Source organism: Microcaecilia unicolor, chromosome 5, assembly GCF_901765095.1.
Source record: "Microcaecilia unicolor chromosome 5, aMicUni1.1, whole genome shotgun sequence".
Lineage (NCBI taxonomy): Eukaryota > Metazoa > Chordata > Amphibia > Gymnophiona > Siphonopidae > Microcaecilia > Microcaecilia unicolor.
The window spans coordinates 246,501,989-246,529,166 of record NC_044035.1 but is presented as its reverse complement, the minus strand read 5'-3'; the positions used below and the strand labels follow the sequence as shown (position 1 = coordinate 246,529,166).

General features: G+C 47.3%; 1 protein-coding gene across 8 annotated transcripts in view; it reads right to left on the bottom strand.

The window, feature by feature from the left end:
- TEX55 (testis expressed 55) overlaps positions 1–27,178 on the bottom strand; it is a 185,849-nt gene that overhangs the window by 155,896 nt on the left and 2,775 nt on the right. The window lies entirely within an intron of this gene.

Genomic DNA, 27,178 nt, shown 5'->3' with positions numbered 1-27,178 from the left:
TCCATTGACGTTTCTTCCTCCTGCCCAGCCTGATTAACCCCCTCTTCCATACAATCCATCCAATCCTCCTCCTGCTTCTCACCCCACCCCTCTCTATTACAGGTGGGCTGCATGATATACTGATTGCGGGTCCAGGGGAACTGGGCTCCTTCATTTTCCCTCCCTCTTGTGGTCAGAGACGGTATATGGTCAGCTTGCCTATCCCCAGGGCTCCCCCTGCTGGGACTGGAAATCCATTCCCTTCTTTTATCATCACCCTCTACCTTCCCTCCTGCAATGACTTCTGGTAGCTGTAGTTTAGGGTTTTGCTGCTTCATTCTATCCATCTGGAATGTAGCCTTCTCACAGTAGCTATAATTCTGGTTCCTCTTTCCCACATGCATCCCTTTGCACTTATTCACATTAAGCCTCATCTGCCATTTAGACGCCCAGTCTCCCAGTCTCGTAAGGTCCTCTTGTAATTTTTCACAATCCTCCCGCGATTTAATGACTTTGAATAACTTTGTGTCATCAGAAATTTAATTACTTCACTAGTTACTCCCATTTCTAGGTCATTTATAATATGTTAAAAAGCAGCGGTCACAGCACAGAGCCCTGGGGAACCCCACTAACTACCCTTCTCCATTGAGAATACTGACCATTTAACATTACTCTCTGTTTTCTATCTTTTAACCAGTTTTTAATCCACTACCTCCTATCCCATGACTCTCCAATTTCCTCTGGTGTCTTTCATGAGGTACTTTGTCAAACGCCTTCTGAAAATCCAGATACACAATATCAACCGGCTCCCATTTATCCATATGTTTGTTCACCCATCCAAAAAAATGTAGTAGATTGGTGAGGCAAGATTTCCCTTCACTAAATCCATGTTGACTTTGTCTCATTAATCCATGACTTTGAATATGCTCTGTAATTTTGTTCTTATTTACTTCTCGGTTATCTAGTGGTCCAACTGATTCTTTTGCCGGCTTCCTGCTTTTAATATACCTAAAAAAATTTTACTATGTGTTTTTGCCTCCAACGCAATCTTTTTTTCGAAGTCCCTCTTAGCTTTCCTTATCAGCGCTTTGCATTTGACTTGACATTCCTTATGTCGTTTCTTATTATTTTCAGTCGGTTCCTTCTTCCATTTTCTGAAGGATTTTCTTTTAGCCCTAATAGCTTCCTTCACCTCACTATTTAACCACGCCGGCTGTCATTTGGTCTTCCGTCCTCCTTTTTTAATAAGTACATAAGTAATGCCATACTGGGAAAAGACCAAAGGTCCATCGAACCCAGCATCCTGTCCCTGACAGCAGCCAATCTAGGTCAAGGGCACCTGGCAAAATACCCAAACATACAAACATTTTATACATGTTATTCCCGAAATTGTGGATTTTTCCCAAGTCCATTTAATAGCGGTCTATGGACTTGTCCTTTAGGAAACCATCCAACCCCTTTTTAAACTCTGCCAAGCTAACCGCCTTCACTACGTTCTCCGGCAACGAATTCCAGAGTTTAATTATGCGTTGGGTGAGGAAAAGGTTTCTCCTATTTGTTTTAAATTTACTACACTGTAGTTTCATTGCATGCCCCCAAGTCCTAGTATTTTTGGAAAGTGTGAACAGACGCTTCACATCCACCTGTTCCACTCCACTCATTATTTTATATACCTCTATCATGTCTCCCCTCAGCTGTCTCTTCTCCAAGCTGAAAAGCCCTAGCCTCCTTAGTCTTTCCTCATAGGGAAGTCATCCCATCCCCGCTATCATTTTTGTTGCCCTTAGCTGCACCTTTTCCAGTTCTACTATATCTTTTTTGAGATGTGGTGACCAGAATTGAACACAATACTCAAGGTGCGGTCACACCATGGAGCGATACAACAGCATTATAATACGAGGAATATATTTGGCCTGGGCTTCCAGGATGGTGTTTTTGAACAGCATCCACGCCTGATGTAAATTTTTGACCCTCGCAGTCGCTCCTCTAAGTTTTGTTTTTCACCGTTCTTCTCATTTTATCATAGTCTCCTTTTTTAAAGTTAAACGTTAACGTATTTGATTTCCTATGTATACTTACTTCAAAGCTAATATCAAATCCGATCATATTATGATCACTGTTATCAAGCGGCCCCAGCACCATTACCTCCCGCTCCAGATCATGCGCTCCACTAAAGACTAGGTCTAGAATTTTTCCTTCTCTCGTCGGTTCCTGTACCAGCTGCTCCATAAAGCTATCCTTGATTTCATCAAGGAATTTTACCTCCCTAGCGTGTCTCGATGTTACATTTACCCAGTCAATATTAGGGTAATTGAAATCACCCATTATTATTGTGTTGCCTAGTTTGTTTGCGTCCCTAATTTCCTTTAACATTTCTGCATCCATCTGTTCATCCTGGCCAGGTGGACGGTAGTACACTCCTATCATTATCCTTTTCCCCTTTACACATGGAATTTCAATCTACAGTGATTCCAAGAAGTGTTTTGTTTCCTGCAGAATTTTCAATCTATTTGATTCAAGGCTATCATTAATATACAATGCTACCACTCCACCAATTCGATCCACCCTATCACTACGATATAATTGTACCCCGGTATGACAGTGTCCCACTGGATAGCCTCCTTCCACCAGGTCTCAGAGATGCCTATTATATCTAATTTTTTCATTTAGTGCAATATATTCTAACTCTCCCATCTTATTTCTTAGGCTCCTGGCATTCGCATATAGACATTTCAAACTGTGTTTGTTACTCCTATTTACATCATGCTTAGTACTTGACAGTACTAATTTGCAATCTTTTGTCTGATTTTTATTTTTATTTAGGGACACCTGATCTACTACAGTCTCTTTTGCAACCTCACTATCAGGATACCCTATCTTCCCTGTTTTGTTGATATCTTTGAAAGATACCTTATCCCGAACCATGCGCTTTTGAGCGACTGTCGGCCTTCCCCCCATTTCTAGTTTAAAAGCTGCTCTATCTCCTTTTTAAATGCCGATGCCAGCAGCCTGGTCCCACCCTGGTTAAGGTGGAGCCCATCCTTTCGGAATAGGCTCCCCCTTCCCCAGAATGTTGCCCAGTTCCTAACAAATCTAAAACCCTCCTCCCTGTACCATCGTCTCATCCACGCTTTGAGACTCCGGAGCTCTGCCTGTCTCTTGGGCCTTGCGCATGGAACAGGTAGCATTTCAGAAAATGCTACCCTAGAGGATCTGGATTTGAGCTTTCTACCTAAGAGCCTAAATTTGGCTTCCAGAACCTCTCTCCCACATTTTCCTATGTCATTGGTACCCACACGTACCAAGACAGCCGACTCCTCCCCAGCACTATCTAAAATCCTATCTAGGTGATGCGTAAGATCCGCCACCTTCGCACCTGGCAGGCAAGTCACCAGGCGATCCTCACGCCCACCAGCCACCCAGCTATCTATATGCCTAACAACAGCTGTCCTAACCTTTCCCTCCCAGGCAGCACTTGGAGACATATCCTTGGTGCGAGAGGATAGTACATCCCCTGGTGGGCAGGTCCTGGCTACAGGAGTACTTCCTACTTCACCAGGGTGATGCTCTCCTTCTAGGAGACCTCCCTCCTCCAAGGTAGCACAAGGGCTACCAGACTGGAGGTGGGACTTCTCTACAACATCCCTGTAGGTCTCCTCTATGTACCTCTCTGTCTCCCTCAGCTCCACCAAGTCTGCGACTCTAGGAGATAATCATACATGTGACACTCAATGCAAAAGACTGGATAGCACCCCTCTCGCTGCTGGACTGCTGACTCCATATTAGTGTTTTTGAGTTTTTCAATAATTTAAAACTTGCTACTGTATTAAGGATATTAGCCTAATATAAAAGTGTCTTTTAATTTATATAGTATATTGTATGATTTAGTTAGTGTTTCCTTCTTAGATGGTAATGAAATGTATTTAAAACTCTGTAAGAGCACTCCTTGCTTGTTATCCTAATTACAATAACTGACTATAAATGAAGAGTTGTCTTAGGGGTTGTCCGCCTTGTGGAAGCTGACCCTGTACATGAAAAGAGGCCAATTACTAGCCACTCATCCCCTGAGTCTTGATTTTTAACTAATCATTTCTTTAAAAGCTTCCAAGCATTGTTGGGAATTGGCTATCCTTACTCTACAGTTGATGTCTAAGCAGTGGCAGAAGTACAAATGAAAGGCCTCCTTGTAAAATATCTGAATTGTCTCCCAGAGCAGGGGTGATTCACCTCGATAGATATCAGAATGGCTATAAGTGGGCCTCATGCCTTCTCTGCTTCGCCCCCATACTGTAGGAGCTGCTCCGGGGGAATTCATGCTTCTATTACCACTGCTGTTGCAAGAGAGTTTTGTAGTATCACATAGTAAAGTCCATGAACTATTATATTGCTCAAGCAATCCCATCCCTCAGTTACTCTGTCTGATCGGAGATGGGGGAACAAAACCTACACAGCAGTGGAGTAAACTCTATTTAGGCAGCCTGCACAATGTATGGGGGTGGAAATCCAACAGCCAAGGATGCCAAAGTGCTGATCAGGCAACCTATGGCAGGGACAACAAGCAGCTAAAATTAGCATGGGGTCTGTGAACCAGCTGTTCACTCACAAGTACTGTGAAACTCCCATTCATCACCTGGGTTTCTTTTAATAGCAGGTAGCCTATTGGCAAAAGGAAGAAGGGACTGTGAGTAAAGGAAAAATTATATTCTTACCTGATAATTTTCTTTCCTTTAATCATACCAGACCAGTCCAGACTAATGGGTTATGACCATCTACCAGCAGAATGAGACAGAGAAAATCGTTCTAAGTAAACCGCCCCTTAAGGGTATCGTGCAACCTGGAATGTTCAGTATTTTGAATAGCCAAGCAATGGTGCTCTGAAGTCTAGGATAAGGGAAAATTAGGTTCTTACCTTGGTAATTTTCTTTCCTTTAGTCATAGCAGATGAAGCCATTACGTATGAGTTGTGTTCATCAACCATCAGGGGGAGATAGAGAGCACTCAACTTTTCACAGTGCCTCATGGCCAGCTAGCTCCACTGCCTCTTCAGTATTTGAAGCTTCCAAAGCAGTATGGCAAACCGCAATGGGAATAACATGAACTTTCCTCACAGCGAACGATGGCCCCTTAACAAGGGCATGAACTCAAAAGGAGGGAATGAACACATCCTCCTGGAGGGAATAAACTCGTCCTCCTTATTGTATAACTGGAGGGGATACACGCAACCTCCTGGAGGGAATAAACTCATCCTCCAAAACATAAACTGGAGGGAATGGACTCATCCTCCTATAAGTGAACATGAATCCTGAAGACTGTTTTCCAACTTTCTCCCAAGGAAGGAACTTCAGGAAACAAGAACAGAACCTGAAACAGATTCACAGCATACAGACAATCATACAGGAAGGGCTCATGGCTTCATCTGCTATGACTAAAGGAAAGAAAATTACCAAGGTAAGAACCTAATTTTCCCTTCCATGTCATCAAGCAGATGAAGCCATTATGCAAATCCCAATTCCAAATCCCAATTCCAAATCCCAATTCCAATTTTTTTTATGCAAATCCCAATTCCAAATCCCAATTCCAAATCCCAATTCCAATTTTTTTATTTAATTTTAAGTTGATGGTGTATGCCTAGAATAAAGACATGGAAAGATCCCCGTTTGTACACCATAAGTACGTCTTCAAGATCTATCCAGGTCCAAATGATGTTAGATCCCCCAAGGTTGTGGCAATGACCTTTACACCTTGCAAACTACTGGACCACAAGTCCTGGGTCCATGTGAAAGATATACGTGTTTACTCAGCCGCAAAACCAGATGTTACCAGCCTAACCATCTCAAGACCGACCACTTCCTTCAGCAGGCCAGCCTGAATATCCAGCCCTGTTAGATCTTCCAGAACTCCGTCCAGATTCTTCAACGCTTCCACCGCCTCAACCATGATCGATGAAAGAGAATTTAGAACTGATACTTAACTTGAGATTTACTGTTGCTGTTTATGGACATTATAGATTCATATTTTGTTTTATTTTCAGTTTAGCAACAATCCTGTCTAGATATTGAAAAGGTTTTATTTTTATTTTTATTTTCCTATTATTTTCCTATTATTTCCTTTATTGTTCTAATTGTTTTTCTAAGAGTTTCCCCGTTGTTTCTGTTTCTGTAATTTAAATTGAAATTGCTATTGCTCAGATACAAGGGTAACATCAAAACCCTAATACTGGTTATGATATCATAATGTAGATGTAAATTCTGTTAGTATCAACCAGTTATGCAATTGTTTAACTTTGGTGTAGGCTTACTTAAGCTGGATTGACCCTTTTTTTGCTGTATAAGACAACCTCATACCTGTTTAAGGATTCTGAATACCTACGACCTAAAACAGCCTGCAATCTGAGTACTAACCATATATTTGTTGAGCCACCATAACAAGGCTTAATCAAAACCACTATTCCTTCCGAGGACCACTGAGATACATACATTAGATTAGCTCCTCCTCCATTGTAATAGATACAATAGAAGTCATAGCAAGACCTGAAAGTGTTTATTAGTATGATTCACCTGAACTTGCTATTACCCACATACCTATACTTCATGAGATTTTGTAGATGAACTCATGGTTTTGTCCCATTCATAAAACCTCTCTCACTACAGGTTTCAGTACGCCTCAAGAGGGGTAACATCAGGATTAAGCCCAAGGGATTGGGTAATATAAAGGGAATTCCATATGCCCAAACATATACCACCTAAGAATGAAATTTCCTGTCTTGCACCATACCTTCTAACAATTTGTAAGACCAAAACTCCCCCTCTCGTTTGATAGCTTGCCACCTTCTGGAATGGATGATGACGAGCTTGACGAGCTTTGTGTCACCCCTCTCCAGAGGGGGTGACAAGTGGGGAATGTATAATTATACTACAGCAAGATGCCCACCGGAAGGGTGGAAGGCCAGATTTTAGGACTCAGGCTGTAAAAATACCAGCTAGGTTTAAAAATCTATGACTGGCTGAGCAAGGACTTGCTCTTCCTGCAAGTTCATAGAATCTGAAAAAAAAAAGCAGATGGAAAAAAATGAGACAGAGGTAATACAAAGTTCATGAGAAAGGTATGAGAGGTATTGCAGCCGGAAGATGTGAAACTGTTATCTCAACGCTTCCCAAAACATGTTGATAATTAGCAGTAGCTGAGAACGGAAGGAGGTGGGCACATCAGATCGCAGATCGCATGGGAAAGTATGATCTCAGGAAGTTGAGACATATAAGGAGCTAGGTTCCTCACCATTCACTTCTATGGAGAGGATAGAGTATAAAAGGTGTGAGAGTTTGGCTCAGTTTGAGAGTCTCTTCTCCAAGGCTTCAGTCAGACGGCGAAGCCCTGTGCGGTTGAAACCAGAATCTGATGTCTGTATTTGTACCAATTTGAAGACTTGTCTTTGGGTAAGAAATAAAATGTATCTATTTATCTAAACCTATCTCTGTCTCTATTTTTATAGATTCTGTCTTCTCTTTACCTTACATCTAGCCTACAAGGCAGATCACATACAAGTGACACTCAATCTTTGGAGAAACTTAGACAGATTTTTAATAGGCTTTATGTGGGAGCACAAATGGCCCAGAATATACCTAGATCCAGAGAAACAGAAAGCAGTAGTTATGGGAATTAGTTTTCAATTACAGCTCCTAATGCCACCCCAGAACAGACCCCCTTATGATTGGGTGACAATGGAGGTTAGAGAAACTATACAGAACCTGATATATGAAATAAGTACCTTTAGTCCCCCGTGTGAAGGAGTCAGAAAGAGGTCTATAAGGAGGGGCGATTAAAAACAGTATGGGATGTAACAAAGCAATCCCTATATAGGGTGGGAACAGCTCACACCACGCGCTAGCACTTGTGCTCCAAAATGCGCATCCCTCCTAGCAGCCACATCCAGCCTGTAATGTCAGGCAAAAGAGAGCTTAGAAGCCCATGTTGCTGCACTGCATATCTCTCGACGAGAGAGTGCTCCAGTTTCAACCCAAGAGGAAGAAATCACTCTGGTAGAATGCGCCTTAAAGGCTACAGGCGGAGACCGGCCGGCAAGCAAATAAGCTGAAAAGATAGTTTCTTTGAGCCAGCGGGCAACAGTGGCTTTAGACGCTGGAGACCCTCTGCGAGGACCTGATAGCAAAACAAACAGATGATCATAGATCCTGAAAGAGATAGTAACTTGCAGATACTGCAGCAGAGTCCTGCGCACATCCAACACGTGGAACTGCCCAAAAGATTCTGGAAACTCCTCCTTATCAAAGGAGGGCAAGAAAATAGGCTGGTTTAGGTGAAACGCTGAAACCACCTTAGGCATGAAGGAAGGCACGGTCCGAACTGTGACCACGGACTCTGAGAATTGCAGAAATGGGTCTCTACAAGACAGCGCCTGGAGCTCTGACACCTGTCTCGCCGAAGTAATGGCCACAAGAAAAAACGGCCTTTAGTGTCAAATCTTTCTCCGATGCTCGCCGAAGCGGCTCAAAAGGAGAAGCCTGCAGGGTCTTCATAACTAGCCCCAGGTTCCAAGCTGGACTGGGTGCTCGCACGGAAGGCTGGAGCCGAAGCACCCCACTAAGAAACTGTGTCACATCTGGATGAGCAGCTAAAGACACGCCTTCAACCTTACCACGAAGGGAGGCCAATGCTGCCACTTGCACCCGCAGGGAATTATAGGCCAAGCCTATTTGTACACCATCCTGCAAAAAGTCCAGAATTGGCGAGACAGGAGCCCGCATGGGTGTGATCGCTTTTGAAGCACACCAAGACTCAAACTGGCGCCAAATCCTGGCCTAAGCCACGGAAGTGGAACGCTTGCGGGCCTGCAGGAGAGTGGAAATGACTGTGTTTGAATAGCCTTTGTCCCTCAATTGCGCCCTCTCAATTGCCATGCCATAAGACCAAAGTGGCAGGCGTCCTCCATGGCTACAGGGCCCTGTGACAACAGGTTCGGTACCAGAGGTAAAGGAAGGGGAGCCTCCACTAGCATCTGTCGGAGGTCTGCATACCAAGGCCTCCTGGGCCAATCCGGGGCGATGAGGACCACTTCTCCTGGGTGCAGCCGAATCCGCAGGAGCACGCGCCCTATCAAGGGCCACGGAGGGAACACATATAATAGGCCCGGAGGCCAGGGCTCAGTCAAGGCATCCAACCCTGCCGAGCGAGGATCTCTCCGTCTGCTGAAGAAGCACGGGACTTTGAACTTGTCGCCATAAGATCCATCACGGGCTTGCCCCATTTGGCACATATCTGCAGGAATACTTCGTCTGCTAGTTGCCATTCTGCTGGATCGATCTGATGCCTGCTTAGATAATCGGCTTGCACGTTGCTCTGACCTGCAATGTGAGCTGCCGACAGAAACTGAAGATGCAGCTCGGCCCAGTGGCAAATCTGTTCGGCCTGCGCGGCCAGTATTCTGCACTGTGCCGCCTTGTCAATTTATGTAGGCCACTGCTGTCGTGTTGTCCGACATCACTCTGACAGCCAATCCTTCCAGGGTCACCTGAAAGGCCAGAAGCGCCTGAAACACCACTTTCAACTCCAGGCGGTTGATGGACCACTCGACTCCTCGGGTGTCCATAGACCCTGGGCATGCTTCCCCTTGCAATGTGCGCCCCAGCCCTTCAGGCTGGCATCTGTCACTACTAGACACCAATCGGGGAGCGCCAGCAGCATTCCTCGCCGCAGCATGCTGTCTGAGAGCCACCACTCCATGCTGAGTCGGGCTGCAGGGAGCCAAGAAAGTCTGCATTGATAATCCTGAGAAACTGGAGACCATCTTTGAAGTAGGGAATACTGTAGAGGTCTCAGGTGCGCTCTCGCCCAGGGCACCACTTCCAATGTGGCTGTCATCGATCCCAGCAGCTGGACAATGTCCCAAGCTCGCGGGCGGGGCATCCTCAGGAGCAGACGGACCTGATTCTGAAGCTTGCACCGCCTTAGCTTGGGTAGGTATACATAGCCCGAGTCTGTGTCGAACCTGGCCCCCAAATATTCTAGAGATTGCGAGGGGGTCAGGTGACTTTTGGCCATATTGACGACCCAGCCTAGAGGTTGAAGTACTGAGACCACTCTGGCTGTAGCTTGATAGCTCTCTGTTACAGAGTCTGCTCTGATGAGCCAGTCGTCTAGGTACGGGTGAACCCTGATACCTTCTCGCCTGAGCAAAGCAGCTACTACCACCATTACCTTCGAAAAGGTTCGGGGAGCTGTGGCGAGGCCAAAAGGCAAGACCCGGAACTGGAAATGTTTTCCCAACACCGCAAACCTCAAAAACTTCTGGTGCGGGGGCCAAATTGGTATGTGCAAGTAAGCTTCTTTCAGGTCTAGAGACGTGAGAAACTCTCCTGGCTGTACCGCAGCAATGACGGAGCGCAGGGTTTCCATGTGGAAATGCCGCACTCTCAGGGACTTGTTTAATTCTTTTAAGTCCAGAATAGGGCGAAAAGACCCACCTTTTCGCGGCACCACAAAGTAGATGGAGTATCGGCCGTAGCCGTGTTCGGCGGGAGGTACCGGGGACACGGCCCCTAACTGAATCAGACCTTGCAAAGTCTCCTCTACCGTCGCCCGTTTGGCGGCAGAACCGCATTGGGACTCCACAAACACGTCTCTTACTGGGGGGTTGAATTCTATTCTGTAGCCATCTCTGATCAGGTCCACGACCCACTGATCTGAAGAAATATTGGCCCACTCCTCGGCAAAGAGGGAAAGATGTCCTCCGATGACAGGAAGCGAGAAGGGGGCCGGCGCACCATCATTGAGAGGGTCGCCCCTGAACTCCAGGCCTTGAGCCGGTGGCTGCGGAACGCTTGTCCGAGCGAAAGGAGTTCCTCTGCTGAAAAACGGGCACGAGAAGAGAACCCAGCAGAATGCCCCGGGCGGTACCTTCTAGCTTCACGGAAGCGAGGTCTATAAGAGGAGTGGACCGCCTGGCCCTTGGAGGAAGGCCTCGGCCTATCTTTGGGCAAGCACTGGGGTTTAGGATCTCCCAGGCCTTTAACAATTCTTTTTTTTTTAACGCTGTGAGGAAAGCAGAGGTAATAAGAACTCCGGAGGCTCAGATGACTGGGAAAGGCAGGGAAAGGTGAACCAAAGTGCCTGCATCCACTGAGTGGAAAGGACAGGGAAAAACAAGCTAATATGTCCACATCCACGGGGGCATGGGTAAGGCAGGGAAAAGGCTAACCTATGTGCCTTCAAAGTGAAGCTGCTATAGCCTCTAACACCCCAGCTAACAACTGGCAAGCCAGGAGCCACCCCCAGGCAGATTTTTGATGAAGCTCGAAGAAGCTGCAGCCACCCTGCTTGGGGAGATAGAGAATACTGAAGAGGCAGTGGAGCTAGCTGGCCATGAGGCACTGAAAAGTTGAGTGCTCTCTATCTCCCCCTGCTGGTTGATGGACACAACCCATACGTAATGGCTTCATCTGCTTGATGACAAGGAAAACACAATTAATACCAAACAGGCAAACTCTTGGAGCCAATATGCAGAACCTCACTGTTCCTGCTTGGCCAAAGGCAACTGCAACCTCCCCTCACAGTAAAGTAAGCAGGAGGGAATAGTCCATACTGAGCTTCCTCAAGCACATAGAGATCTACCCCTGAATCCGGGGAAAGAACTCCGTGATGCCAAGTAACAGGAGTCATACAGAGCTGGCACAACAACAAATGGCAGGAGACTGAATAGAGAAGATGAAATAGGCAGTGCTGTAGGACATCCCACTGTACTGAAACGTCGTGGAATAGCCAGGGATACCTAAAGGAAACAACACTCTGACAGACTTTAGCCAGGGAGGGCATCTGGACTTGTCTGGTATGATTAAAGGAAAGAAAATTATCAGGTAAGAACATAATTTTTCCTTCCTTGCCATCTATACCAGACCAGTCCAGACTAATTGGATGTAGTAAAGCAGTTTCCCAAACAGTGGGGGGAGGGGGGGGGAAGAAAAGAAGAATGCAGAAGGTTGAAACATCAACAAAGCTATACACAGAGCAAAAAACTGATCAGCAGAAAAGTATTTGAATATCCGAACCACCAGGCTACCAAAATGGAACAGAGTTAGACACTAGAAAAGCAACTGAAGCCGTAGGATGTAAAAAAAATGTCCTTAGCAAAAGAAAAATTACATACCCCTGTCCTGAGAGTAGTAAAAGAAGTAGCAAAAGATACTCATGCTAAAGGACCACCCCTTGCAAGGAAGGCAACAGTCATATCCGAGCAACAAGGAGAAGAACTGTCTCTTCTAGACAAGGATCCACTTCTCCGAACCCTGGCAGGACAAAGAATAACTCCCAAACCTGCCGGTCTGCCTTGAGTGCAAGATGGTCGGATGAAGCGACCCTAACAAGTACTAGGAGTATGCAACCCCAAACAGTGCGCCACACTTCATAAAAGAAAGGAAGCAAGGCCCAGGAACCACCCAGACCCATGCCTAGTGAGAGAATCAAGCTCCACAGAACAAGAAGAGACTCCAGAGTCGAGAGAACCAACTAACTGGAGCGCTAGTCTCTCCAGAACCATGAAGAAAAAGGGCAGCAGAATACCAGGGTACAACCATAGAAAGAGTACTCTTCAACCAGCTCACTCTGGACTTAGGGATGAAAGAACAGAGCCAAGAGAACAAAAGGAGACATAAAAAAAAAGAGAGTCGAGAGCCACACTGTGGAGAAAAGACCCCCTAAAGTGCCAAGAGGCCACAAAAGGAGCACAGACTAATTCAAACTCCAGCAATGGAGAAGCTTCTCGCCAGCCACCAAGAGGCTATGGCAAGAAAAGGTGCCAGAGGAATGGTAGCTAACAGGAGACAAGACAGCCTTGTCTAGCAGTCTAAACTGCGGTATGCCACAGCTGCTGAGAAGTTACTGTATTCAGCCCGCAGAAAAAAGCTGGGGTTGACCGACATGGTGAAACAGTGCCCAATAGGCAAAGGTGAAAATATGCTCCACAGTCAGAGACTGAACTGTGCTCAAGGGACAGAAAAGAAGCTGCGCTCATCAGGCAGAGTAGGATCCGTGCTCAATGAGAACAAACGGATTTGCACTCAAAGCACACAAACTGAGCCACACACCATGGGCAGAGAAAGAGTTGCACACCTCTGGCAAAGATAGAAATGCACTGAACAATCAGAGTAACAGAGGATGAGCAGTGCCCCACTGAAAGAGCTGGATATTAGAGGTACCTGCAGAACTGAAGCTGCGGTAGCGATGGAACTGTGTATATAACGCAGACAAGGAGCTGCTTTCCAGAAGCAAACAAGGAGCTGCGCTCCTGACATCGGCAAGGAACTGCGCTCCAAACGCCAGCAAGGAGCAGTGCTCCACACGCCGACAAGCTATGCTTCCTACGCAGACATGAAGCTGTGTAGCACCTGCAATCACAGAGCTGTGCTCCACTTCACCCAATTTGCAGAGAAGAGTTGTGCTAAACATACAGAGATGGAGCTACACTCAACAGGGAGCTGCGTTCCATACGCAAAGAGAGAGCTACATGCCACACACAGACAAGGAGCTGCGTTCCACAGGCAGACATAGAGCTGTGTTCTACACGCAGACACAGGACTGTGCCCCAAGCTGAGACCTGCAGAGAAAGAACTACACTCAACATGTGAGAATGGAGCTGCGTTCAACATGCAGAGATGAAAGGTTGCAGAATAAGCAGCGAAGGAACTTCACTCAACATGCCATGATAGAGCTGTCCTCAACATACAGCAATGGAGCTAAAGCCAACCTGGAACCATGGAACTGTGCCCAGAATGCAGCGATGGAGCCGTGCCCAACATGGAACGGTGGAACTGCATGGAATAATGAAGCTGTGCTCAACATGCAGCGATGGAGCAGCGCTCAACATGCAGCGATGGAGCCATGCTCAACATGCAGCGATAGAGCCGTGCTCAACATGCAGCGATGAAGCTGTACTCAACAACCAAAATGCATAGATGGAGTCCCGGGGAACAGCCAGAGAAGGTGCTGCCAGGAGGCCAACAGGAAAGGAGCACAACTTCTGGAAATGCAGACCTGGCGCTGCACTCCCCTGTCCCAGAGGGACTAAAACTACAAGAAGAGAAAGCCCCCTGCCCCAGGAGACACTCTCGGCCCTCAAGTGGTCTCTGAGCCACAATGACCGCCCTCCTAGGCAACCGATATGGAGCAGCAGTCAACGTAGAGAAAGAACTTCCGCCAAGAGGGAGGTAAGCATCACGGAGCTGGAATCCTCAGACCATAGGGAGCAAAATGCAGCCATAAGGCAGTGAGAAAAACAGCTCTTGCCAGGCCAGGAACAAAGAGGAAGCTGGCCACTAACACCAAACTGAGGAAAAACCAGCTAAGGGAGAGTCAAACTCTAGACCTAGAACAGATCCACTTCCCTGCAGAAAAGTAGAGAAAAGCGCACAGCTAAGAGGCGATAATCCAGATGCACAGCAATAGATCTGCTAAGCAGGAAAGGACTGCGTCCCTTACAGAAAAAGGAGAAAGGCGCCTGAAACTAGAAAAGGCTAAATCCGCCTGTGCCAGGCTAAAACTCCCGCCTGAAAGCAAGGGAAGCAAGGAAGAGCTGTGGCAAAATAGTCCTTAAAAGGCACATGCCCATAACGAGACACTGAACTGAGTCCAAGCAAAAGACTGGCAAGAATGGCGCTCCCAAGGGTACTCAGAAGAGGGATTTTAGCTAGCAGTTGCACACCAAGGGCAACTCGGACCCCTACCAGAAGGAAAGTACCCTACAGACAAACCAGAGCAGACAGGAGGGATCCACCGGGCCGAGAGAACCAGAACCTCCCTACGGAAGGGAGGAAAAACTGCTGCCAAAACAAGAATCGAATAGCAGGGGCGTCTCAAGCAAGATGCCAGAAGCAGCAGAGACCAGATGGTCTGAAAAAGAACTGACCAATAGCCGCATAAGGCTGACAGGAATGAAAAAATAGCCCTGGACTAAAAAGACTGAGCCTGCAGCCAAACGTTGCCAGCAAGAGACTTCCCCCACTTTGGAAATGGCAGACTAAGACCTCCGAACCAAAAAGGTACAAGTTCCAGCAACGGGGCTGCCCTCTGAACCAGCCGCCATCTAGGACCGTGAAGAGGAGAGAAAAAACAACAACAACTGAGTTTCGTGATCCAGACACAAGCCGTGTTCCACAAAAAAAATCAAAGCAACTGGTACCAGCTCAGAAGGTTCCAAGATCAGAATCAGATGCCGGCCAGCAAAATTCAAAGAAACTTTGCAAGCGGCCCCCTAGAATACATTGCCAAAGGTGGGAAAATAAATCAGGGAACAGGCAAGAGAAAGAAGGAAAAACAAAGTTTCTTCTTCTTTTTTTTTTTTTTAAACAACCTTCCTCATTAGTGACATAAATTAATAAAGGTTTACCTCAGAGGCAGAAAAGGAGGGGGAAAAAAACCAAAGTTTCTCTTTTTATTTTTTTTTTTATAAACAACCTTCTTCACTAGTGACAGGAATAAATAAAGGCTTACCTCAGAGGCAGAAATTCAGATATACCTATCACCACAGAAGAGAAGAACCCCACAGGGGAGACAAGTTACTCCATGCCACAATCAACCATCACCCTGCTAGAAAGACAGCCAGGGGAGGTAGGGGAGGGGAGGGAACCAGGGTCACTGGATATCACCTTAGCTGCCAGATGAGGAACTCAGGACTACAGAGTATCATCTAAAACTAGCCCCAACACGGCTACCACCACACCCCTGGCTCCACTGTCACCAGAAGAATCTGGGACAAGAGCTACCAGCCAGCAATCCAGAGAAGCTGCACGATCCATCCACCATCCGCTAGGAGACAGAAAATACTGAACATTCCAGGCTGCACGATACCCTTAAGGGGCGGTTTACTTAGAACTATTTTCTCTGTCTCCTTCCGCTGGTAGATGGACATAACCCATTAGTCTGGTCTGGTATAGATGACAAGGAATGCTGATTTACAAACCCTGTGCTGATTTTTTCTGGAACAGTTGCATGTGTGGTTGCCATAAAAGATACTATGGGGCACAGCCAGATCAGGACTGCATGTCATTTTGCTTTGGCATCTGAAGGAGCCAGTGCTGAACTCCATGCTGAAATCAATGGAGTCTGGGGGCTACCTGTTGCGGCCCTAAACTGGCTTACAGATTCTTCTGATGGCCTAACTTCTAGCTGAGAGGCTGCCAGAGCCACAGGCATGGGAAGGAGAGGGTGCCAGCCTCTGCTAAACCCCCTATAACTTGGGCAGAATCCTCCTCTCCTCCAAGGGCCCCTACAAAATGTTTTACTTGAGGGCCCAAAATTTTAACTTAATGCCATTTATTAGTCATACTTAAAAAAATTAATTGCAGCTAGTAAAATTTTTCACACTTGAGTCTCCTTCGCAACCTCCCCACCCTTTCCCTCCAGCCCTCCTATTCAAGTTCCGGAATCTCTTCCTTCTGCCCCACCCACTGTTCCTTAGCTCTCCCTCTTTCTATTCCCTTCCTCCCCCTGGACGTACCTGCAATCAGGCCTTCTCTTTGATCCTAGCTGAAGTAGCGATACTGATTCGCTGCCTGTGGTCTGCTCCGGAGCTTTCCCTGTGATCCAATCCACCCCCTTCTGATACAACTTCCTGTTTCAGCAGGGGTGGGATGTGCCATAGAGAAAGCTCCATAGCAAGCTGCAGGCAGGGAATGAGTATCGCTGCCGTTGCCAGGGACTAAGAGAAGAACCAATTTCAGGTACACGAAGGGGGTGGGGGGGTGGGGAGAGAATTAAGAAGGGGGGGGAGATATATGCTGGACCATGCATGGGCGGGGGGGGGGGGGGGGGTCTGTGAGGGGCTTAAAATGGCCCAAAAGATGCTGGCAGATTGCATGGGGGGGGGGGAAGATGATGCCAGATGTGATGGACTGGACATGAGGGGGACAGAAATGCTGGTAGGTTGGATGGTGGTGGGGGAGGGGAATGAAAGATGCTGGACATGGGGAGTGAAAATAAAATGCTGGCAGGTGCAATGGGGATCTGAGATGCTGGACATAGGAGAGGGGAAGCCAGAAATAAAATGCTGGCAGGTTCGATGGGGGGAGGAGATGTGAGATGCTGACAGGCTGGACATGGGGTGGTGAAAAAGAATGCTTTTGATATTGGTCTTATAATTGCATGATTAATCATATTAACATTTTTAATTGAAATGCAACCCTATATATTTTGCTTCCTTAAGGTACATACCTTGACAAAAAGAACAGAATCTTTTTGGGCCAGCCTGTGGTTCAGTGGCAGTTCAGACTGTCATATGGAAGAGCTAGATTCCTGGTCTGGGCTTGTGCTCCCCAACCCAGGCCAGCTAGAGATACTGTAGTGGCAGCATCAAGGAGGTTGAAGAAAACTGGAGACAGGGTGAGCCTATCTAGTCCATTATATGGGCTGAAACCAGTAGGCAGAGCTTCCAAGCAGTAGGCGGAGCTTGATGCCGTTTTGGTTCACTCAAAACAATAGCAAACACTATTGAAAACAATAGCCAAAGAGTGACTCTGGACAAGTCACTTAACCCTCCATTGCCCCAGGTACAAAATAAGTACCTGTACATAATATGTAAACCGCTTTGTTTGTAATCACAGAAAGGTGGTATATCAAGTCCCAGTCCCATTCCATTAGAAATAAGGGACTGCCTATGCATGGTCCATCTGTAAAAAGTCAAAAGCTGTTCCAGTTGGATAGGAAGTGCCTTAAAAGGTGGAGGACAAAAGATTTTTTTAAACTTACTTGACAGCATTTTAATTTATTTGAAAGCTTCCCATATCTAGATATAAATATCATGAAATAAAAATTGAATATCACTAAAATAGTTTAAAAAAATATATTGTAGCTGGTAGAAACAGCACTTATAAACTCTGTATTTTGTGCTCATTTTTCTACACTATTCTATACAATACAGATGGCCAAATTTTAGTGAGGATATCCTGTTTCCTGATGGGTCCATCTTAACTATTGTTGTAATCTGCCTGCCTTGGGAAGCCTGGTGTTATAAAGATGGAATATATTGAAATTAAATGGAAGTAAAATTAAACTCTCCTCTCATTGGGGCATATGGAATCACATCTTCACCGTATCTCTTTTGTACAAATGGATTTTCTGTTTTGAGCATGTTTCAGGGACAAGTGGTTTTATAAGTCAAAATAATAAAAATATTTTGCTTCATACAGATCTCTCATTTGTTGAAACATAACTAAATGGGCTATAAGCCCCTATTGCAGTCCATTGGTTTTCTTATATTTTGTTCTTGTGATGATGGCTTATACTGTGCCAAAACTGGAAATACAGTACAACAGAATAATAGAATTCAGTAACATCTAAAATTTATTTTTTATGTTTTAATCATCTTTATTAAAAGCAAAACATGTTGGATGATAAGCTTTATACAAAACAAGAAAAAAAAAAACAGTGAGCCATCCAACATGGCAGAATATAAACTTTTACAGAGAACATACCCCAAGAACCCTTCCCCTCCCGTACTCCCCTTCCTACCTATAAGTCCACCTGACTGTTTCCACCCACCAAAATAACACAACAAATGTACAGATCAGTAGGAGCCAAAGCAGTACAAAACAAGTAAAGTCATAAACAACACAGTTTATACCAAATTGTTTAACCACCCTTAGGTTTTGCTTTTGGGTTTAACAAGCAATACCATGTGCATGTAAGGTCTAAATAAATGAATTTAAATGGTCTATGTTTAAGGCATATGCCTTAAATATGTAATACTTGGTAGCAATAATGGAACAGAGATGGAATATTCACATAGCAAACAGCCAACAGATTTATTTTCTACTGAAAATAATTAACTTTCTATGAACTTGGCAGCTAATACTGTGGACTGCGGCTATTATTGTATGAATGGGCTAGCAAAGTGAATCACAAACCTGGTCCTGGAGGCACCCCAGGCAGTCAGATTTTCAGGATATCCACAATGAATATCCATGAGAGATATTTGTATGCACTGCCTTCATTACATGCAAATCTCTCTCATGAATATTCATTGTGGCTATCCTAAAAACCTGACTAACGGGGGTGCCTCCAGGGCCAGGTTTGGGAACCACTGGGTTAGCTTAACAACCATCAGAGGCAGACACAGTTGTATAATTAACATTATAATTGTGTTTGTATTTGGGTAATAACTGAAAAAAAATGCTGTTATCAAATCATATTAGAAAGCTTGAAGTTGACTTGGTTAACTTCTGCTGAATATTAACCAGCTAATAGTTTTAAGGCTAGATTTTGTTACCTGAACTCATGCTGACTCATTTCCCTTCCACCAGATTTGTTCCTTCTTGATTTTAAACAAGAAGCTAAGAAATGATTTACTCTGGTCTTACAACAAGGACATCCCATCAAGCTATGTATCACCATTTGGAGAAACAAGATGGCCGCCAAGCTAACACGCTAACAGGCAGTGTTCCCGCAGTTCTCTAACTATACCTTTAGAGATGCCGAAGCGACGAGGCAAGTCTGCTTCCCAGGCCCCAGAGCGAGCGGTATCTTCCTCTCAAGATATTCGGTCTTTCTTACAGATGACTGCGGCACCATCATCCACAGCGTTTGGTTTGCCGGGAGTTAGCCCGCTGATACGCGCTAGTGCAGATGGAAGCACAGCAGCGTCTCCTGGGCTTGAGCTTACGCTCAGCCCCGACACACGGGAACCTCCCCCTCAGCCATTGGGCTACAGCACTCCATCGGAGACGACCCTGAATCGTTCCCCAGATAGTGGTGAGACCGACCAGAGTCGGGAGGCGGAACAACGACCGTTTGGAGGGCAGGGTGCCTTGATTGAGACATCGATATTAACAACGACTTCGGTGCGAAGTGTTGCTGGCTTGAATACGGACTTGCCTTTACAGAAAGAGGTAATACCACCACTTTTTTCTTTTCAAATGCTTAAACCAGCTGAAGTAACTATGGACTCTTTGTGGACTCTGATAGCAGATTTAGGGAAATCACTTACTCCCCAGATAAATACACTAAACCAGGAAATGAAAAACCATGAGGAAAAAATAAAGAATTTGGACTTAAAAGTAGGGGAATTGGAACAGATAAAGGAGAAAAACGATTCAGATATGAAAGTACTTCAAACACGCCAGGAGGTTATGATGAAGGATTTGACTTCATTAAGAAGAAAAACTGAACTCCTTGAAAATACTGTTAGAAGTAATAACCTACGGTTGTTAAATTTTCCTAAACAAATTACCAAACCACCTAGGGAAATGTGGAAGAAATACTTAATGGAGATTCTTGGGGTAAAAGAGGAGTTGATCCCTCCTTTTACATATGTTTATTATCTTCCAACTAAAGAAGACTCTGATAAAAAAAAAGAACAAGATCAATTGATGAATGTTACTGCTTTATTAGAATCTACAGATATTGAAGATACAATTCCCACTACGTTAATAGTGACTGTGGCGCTTGCATCAGACAAGCAATGGTTGATGTCTATGTTCTTCAAAAATAAGGATAAAACATTTCTTGGCCAGAAAGTTCAGATGTTCCCTGATATCTCCAGAGAAACACAAAAGCGCCGGAAATCATTTCTTTTAATGAAACCAGCAGTAACTCAGCTGGGAGCCACATTTTACTTGCGGTACCCATGTAAGTGTGTGGTAAGGTACCAGTCAAACAAGTTTATATTTTTTGATCCGGCTCAACTAACAACATTTCTTACCTCAAGGCAGAACAGGGGCACTTAAAACATCAAACCCATTGATTAAAAGGTAAAATTATGTATAATCATACCTGATAATTTTCTTTCCATTAATCATAGCTGATCAATCCATAGACTGGTGGGTTGTGTCCATCTACCAGCAGGTGGAGATAGAGAGCAAACTTTTGCCTCCCTATATGTGGTCATGTGCTGCCGGAAACTCCTCAGTATGTCGATATCAAAGCTCCATCCGCAGGACTCAGCACTTAGAGAATTACACCCACGAAGGGACACTCTGCCCAGCTCACCACCGCCGAAACGGGGGAGGGGAATTAACCCAGCTCATCCCCACACAAGTGGGGGAGGGGAATCCGTCCAGCTCATCCCCGCGGAGCGGGGGAGGGACACCACACCCGCCGATGCGGGGGGATCTGGCTTATCCTGCAACCGCAACCGCGGGAGGAGCTGACTGACCCTAACACCGCCGAAGCGGGAGGGGTACAAAGCTGCCCTACAGCCGCACGAAGCGGGAGGGAGTGCCGGCAGAATTTATGTCTCAATCCAGCCCCGTAAAACGGAGGGGAGAGGAATGCAGCAGCTCACTGTAACACAAACTCGTCTCAACTCTTGAAGAATCCAAGTGAAAGAAGAACTTGAACACGAAGTCCTCCTGAAGTAACTGAAGGCTAAACTTGAACCTAAAATTCAACCAGAATATAAACAGTACAGATATCTGGGAGGGGCTATGGATTGATCAGCTATGATTAATGGAAAGAAAATTATCAGGTATGATTATACATAATTTTACCTTCCATATCATCAAGCTGATCAATCCATAGACTGGTGGGATGTACCGAAGCAGTACTCACCCAGGGCGGGACATAGAAATCCCTGACCTCAACACTGAAGCTCCAAACCGGGCCTCCGCCCGTGCAGCCACAGTCAAACGGTAATGCTTGGGGAATGTATGAGCCGAAGCCCCGTTGCCGCCTTGCATATCTCTACCAAGGAGACGGATCCGGCCTCTGCCATCGAGGCCGCCAGAGCTCTCGTGGAGTGAGCCTTCAGCTGGATAGGCGGCACCTTCCCCGCGGCCACATAAGCCGCTGCAATGGCTTCCTTGAACCATCTTGCCACTGTAGGCTTAGCAGCCTGCAGACCCTTACGAGGACCTGCAAACAGGACAAACAGATGATCCGATTTCCGGAAATCATTGGTCACTTCCAAGTATCTGATGATGACTCGTCTCACATCCAGATATTCAAGAGCGGAGTACTCCTCTGGGTAGTCCTCCCTACGAAAGGAAGGGAGACAGAGCTGCTGATTCACATGGAAGCGAGAAACAATCTTGGGCAGGAAGGAAGGCACTGTGCGAATAGTCACTCCTGCCTCAGTGAACTGCAGAAAAGGCTCTCGACATGAGAGCGCCTGGAGCTCGGAAACTCTTCTGGCTGAAGTGATAGCCACCAAAAAGACTGCTTTCAACGTCAGGTCTTTCAGAGATGCCCTCGACAAGGGTTCAAAAGGCGGCTTCTGCAATGCTCTTAGCACCAGGTTGAGATTCCACGCAGGCACCACTGAGTGCAGAGGAGGGCGCAGGTGATTAACTCCCTTGAGAAAGCGCACCACATCTGGCTGCGAAGCCAGGGAAGCACCCTTCAGGCGGCCCCTGAAGCAAGCCAGAGCCGCTACCTGGACTTTAAGGGAACTGAGCGACAGGCCTTTCTCCAGACCTTCTTGCAGGAACGCCAACACTGAAGAAATTGGAGCAGTGAAGGGAGAAAGAGAGCCTGCTTCACACCATGCTGCAAAGATACGCCAAACCCTGGCGTAAGCAGTAGAAGTAGAGCGCTTCCTCGCTCTCAGCATAGTGGCGATGACCTTGTCTGAGAAGCCCTTCTTCCTCAGACGCTGCCGCTCAATAGCCAGGCCGTAAGACCAAAGGGAGAGGGATCCTCCATCACCACGGGACCCTGACGTAACAGGCCCTGCTCCACTGACAGCCGCAGAGGATCGTCGACTGAGAGCCTGATCAAGTCCGCATACCAGGGACGTCTGGGCCAATCCGGACCCACCAGGATTACCCTGTCGGGATGCTTTGCCACCCGGTCTAGCACCCTGCCCAACATGGGCCAGGGCGGGAACACATAGAGGAGCTCTTGTGTCGGCCACTGTTGGAGAAGAGCATCTACTCCCAGGGATCGAGGGTCCCGTCCTCTGCTGAAGAAGCGCGGCACTTGGCAATTGGCCGATGACGCCATCAGATCTAGGCTCGGCTGGCCCCAGCGCTTCGTGATGTCCAAGAACGCCTGAGCAGATAGTTGCCACTCTCCGGGCTCCAAGGTATGGCGACTGAGAAAGTCCGCCTTGACATTCATGACTCCGGCAATGTGGGCCGCTGAAAGCTGCTCCAGGTTCGCTTCCGCCCACTGGCAAAGACTCATAGCCTCCTTGGCTAGAGGGGCGCTCTTGGTACCTCCCTGGCGGTTGATATAGGCCACAGCCGTGGCATTGTCCGACAGGACCCGTACAGGCTACAACACCAGTACCGGGATGAACTCCAATAACACCAACCGAATGGCTCTGAGTTCCAGGAGGTTGATAGACCACTTGCCTCTGCAGGAGACTAGAGCCCCTGCGCTGTCCTTCCCAAGCAGTGGGCTCCCCAGCCCATCAAAGAGGCGTCTGTCGTGACGACAATCCACTCCGGGGTCACCAGAGGCAATCCTGCAGACAACTTGTCTGTCTGCGTCCACCAGCTCAGCGCCTTGCGCACTGCTGGGTCCACGGGAATGCGCACAGCATAATCCTCCGACATCGGAGTCCAGCGCAGCAGCAGAGATAGCTGTAGTGGTCTCATATGAGCCCTGGCCCAGGGCACTACTTCCATCGTGGCCGTCATAGAGCCCAACAGCTGCACGTAGTCCCAAGCCCGAATAGGAGAGGCTACTAGGAACTAGTCCACCTGAGCCTGAAGCTTGACAATCCGATTGTCTGGCAGGAACACTCTGCCCACTTGGGTGTCGAATCGAACTCCCAGATACTCCAGGGACTGAGTCGGGCGCAGCTGGCTCTTCTTCCAGTTGATGATCCATCCCAGGGAGCTCACCAGAGCAACTACCCGGTCCATAGCTTTGCCACACTCTGCATAAGAGGGGGCTCGGATCAACCAGTCGTCCAGATAAGGATGGACTTGTATTCCTTCCTTTAGCAGGAAGGCCGCTATGACCCCCATTACTTTGGAAAAGGTCCGCGGAGCAGTAGCCAACCCGAAAGGGAGGGCTCTGAACTGGAAGTGTCGTCTCAGGACTGTAAAACGCAGAAAGCGTTGGAGAGGAGGCCAGATGGGAATATGCAGGTACGCTTCCTTGATGTCCAAGAAAGCCAAGAACTCTCCTGCCTTCACTGCCGCTATAACAGAGCGGAGAGTCTCCATGCGAAAGTGCCTCACTTTCCAGGCCCGATTGACCCCTTTGAGGTCGAGGATAGGCCGGACAGAACCTCCTTTCTTTGGAACCACAAAGTAAATGGAGTAACGTCCCTTGCCAATCTGATTTTTTGGCACCGGAACGACCGCACCCAGGCGGATCAGGTTGTCCAAGGTCTGCTGCACTGCCACAGCTTGACCAGAGACTTGCAGGGAGAGAGTACAAACCCGTCTCTTAAGGGTTGGCAGAACTCTAGCTTGTAGCCGTCTCTGATGACTTCCAGCACCCACGCGTCTGAAGTTATAGTGGTCCACTCGTCCAGAAACGAGGACAGCCGTCCTCCAATCTGCACTGGGGCGTGGACCAAGGCCCCGTCATTGGGTACGAGACCCTGGGGGAGGACCGGAGGGAGCACCTCCGGGACGGCGGTCTCTGCGAAAGGAATGCTGCTTGGGGGAGAAATTCCTCTTGAAGGAAGAGGGGGCAGAGGAACCCGACTTGCCCGGGCGGTACCGACGGGCTTCCAGCAACCGTCCTCTGGCGGTACCGGGACGAGTACTAGCCCGAGCCCTGACCTCTGGTAATTTCTTGCCCTTAGACGTGCCGAGATCGGTCACGATTTTGTCCAGCTCGACCCCAAAGAGCAGCTTGCCTTTAAAAGGCAATCTAGCCAGGCGGGATTTAGAGGCGTGGTCAGCCGACCAATGTTTCAGCCCAAGCCACCGCCGCGCAGAGACTGTCTGAGCCATGCCCTTAGCTGAGGCTCTCAAGACATCATACAGCAAGTCTGCCAAATAGGCTAAGCCCGATTCCAGGGCCGGCCAATCAGCCCTCAAGGAAAGATCCGAGGGGGAAGCCCGCTGCACCATAGTCAGGCACGCCCTGGCCACATAGGAGCCGCAAACTGAGGCCTGCAAATTTAACGCAGCTGCCTCAAAGGACGACCTTAAGGCCGCCTCCAATCTTCTGTCTTGGGCGTCCTTTAGGGCCGTGCCACCTTCCACCGGCAACGCCGTTTTCTTAGTCACCGCAGTGATTAAAGAATCCACGGTAGGCCACAGATAGGCCTCACGTTCACTCACAGCCAAAGGATAGAGGCGGGACATAGCCCTAGCCACTTTAAGGCTCGTTTCCGGGACATCCCATTGAGCCGCAATTAAGGTGTGCATGGCATCATGCACGTGGAAGGATCTAGGCGGGCGCTTCGTCCCCAGCATAATGGCAGAGCCAACAGGGGCTGAGGGAGAGACGTCCTCTGGAGAGGAAATCTTCAAAGTGTCCATGGCCTGTAACAACAGGTTGGGCAAATCCTCTGGGCTAAAAAGCCGCGCTGCAGAGGGGTCATCCGCTCCATCCGAGCGGGGATCTATCTCCTCCAAGGAATCCGCAAAGGACCGTTGGGAGACCTCAGACACGCTGCCCTCATCTACATCGGAGGAGACAAAGTCCTCCAAGGCCTGGAAATCAACCCGAGGGCGTTTACCTCTGGGAACCTCAACCTCTTTATCAGAAGAGGGAGCAGGGGCAGCGTTTTGCATGAGGAAAGCCTGATGCAGCAGCAAAACAAACTCGGGGGAGAAACCCCCCAGACTGTGCACTTCCGCAGCCTGGGCAACAGCCCTAGACGCACTCTCAACCGGCGCTCGCAATAGCGGGGGAGAGACATGCTGTGCATCCAAAATGGCGTCCGGCGCGAAACTCCGTGAAGGAGCCGCGCGGGAAGAACGGCGCTTAACTTTAGCCGCTTTGTGCCGTCGCCCAAATTAAGGGCGTTCATGGCATTAATGTCTCCAACCTCAAGGGCGGCCCACGAAGAAGCCGTCCGAGCCGCGTGGCCGGCCAAGATGGCGGAGGCGAGGAGCGGGGGATGGGCGTTTATGGCGGGAAAAAACCGCCACGCCGGAGGAACGACCGGGACATTCATCGGTCACTAAACTGTCACCCATCAAGGGCGAATCAGGTTGTAAAACCCCCGCATCCCCTCTAGAAGCGCTCCAGCGATCCGGGGAGCGACCCTTTGCGCCCTCGCCCTCCGACGCCATATGCCACGAGGAGAAGAATCGGGGAACCCCCTGCCCGCTATAAAAAGGTAAAATTACCTGCTTGCCGCTCCGAGCTGTAACGAACTGGTGTCCCAGTGAGTAGCTGCAATGAACGTTTAAAGAAACGTCGAATTAAACGCCTTTAAAGACATTTAAAAATTTTTTTTTTTTTTTTTTTTTAAACGGAGCCAGCGGGAGGGGGGAGAAAAGGAGGGACCTGGCACCACCAGGTTTGCACTTGCTCAAAAGAGCCCTCAACCCCAGGCCTCAACAAAACCTAAGGATTAGGCTTGGAGGCCTAGCCAGAGCTGCTGCTGTGTGTGACCACCACCTGCTGAGATAGAGAACATACTGAGGAGTTTCCGGCAGCACATGACCACATATAGGGAGGCAAAAGTTTGCTCTCTATCTCCACCTGCTGGTAGATGGACACAACCCACCAGTCTATGGATTGATCAGCTTGATGATATGGAAAACACTGTTTAACACTAACCTGTTATCTTTATTAGCTCTATCTTTGACAGAATTACTTTAAATATATTCCATTTCTAAACATCTTGTTTCAAAATGTGGACTTGAGCATGTAATTTCATGTGTTTTTCTTGGAATTATTTTTTCTTTTACTAATGTTGAAATGTATTACATAAGTACATAAGTACATAAGTACATAAGTAGTGCCATACTGGGAAAGACCAAAGGTCCATCTAGCCCAGCATCCTGTCACCGACAGTGGCCAATCCAGGTCAAGGGCACCTGGCACGTTCTTGTTATAAAGTTGTAAAATCTTATAAATAAAATAAAAATATGTATCACCATTTGGAAAACATAAATGCCATTCAGCTCCAACTCTTCTACTGCTGCTTTCTCTTAGTCATCATTATTCCTAGGACACATCTATATACATTATTCAATATCTCTCTTATAAATAGTAGTAATAAACAATGTTAAGAGCATTTTTATAATATACCACTGCATTCCACAAAACAAAAGAAGCACATTCCCAAAAACCATCTTTCTCTTTTAATCTAGGCATAGGCAAAAAAAAAAAATCT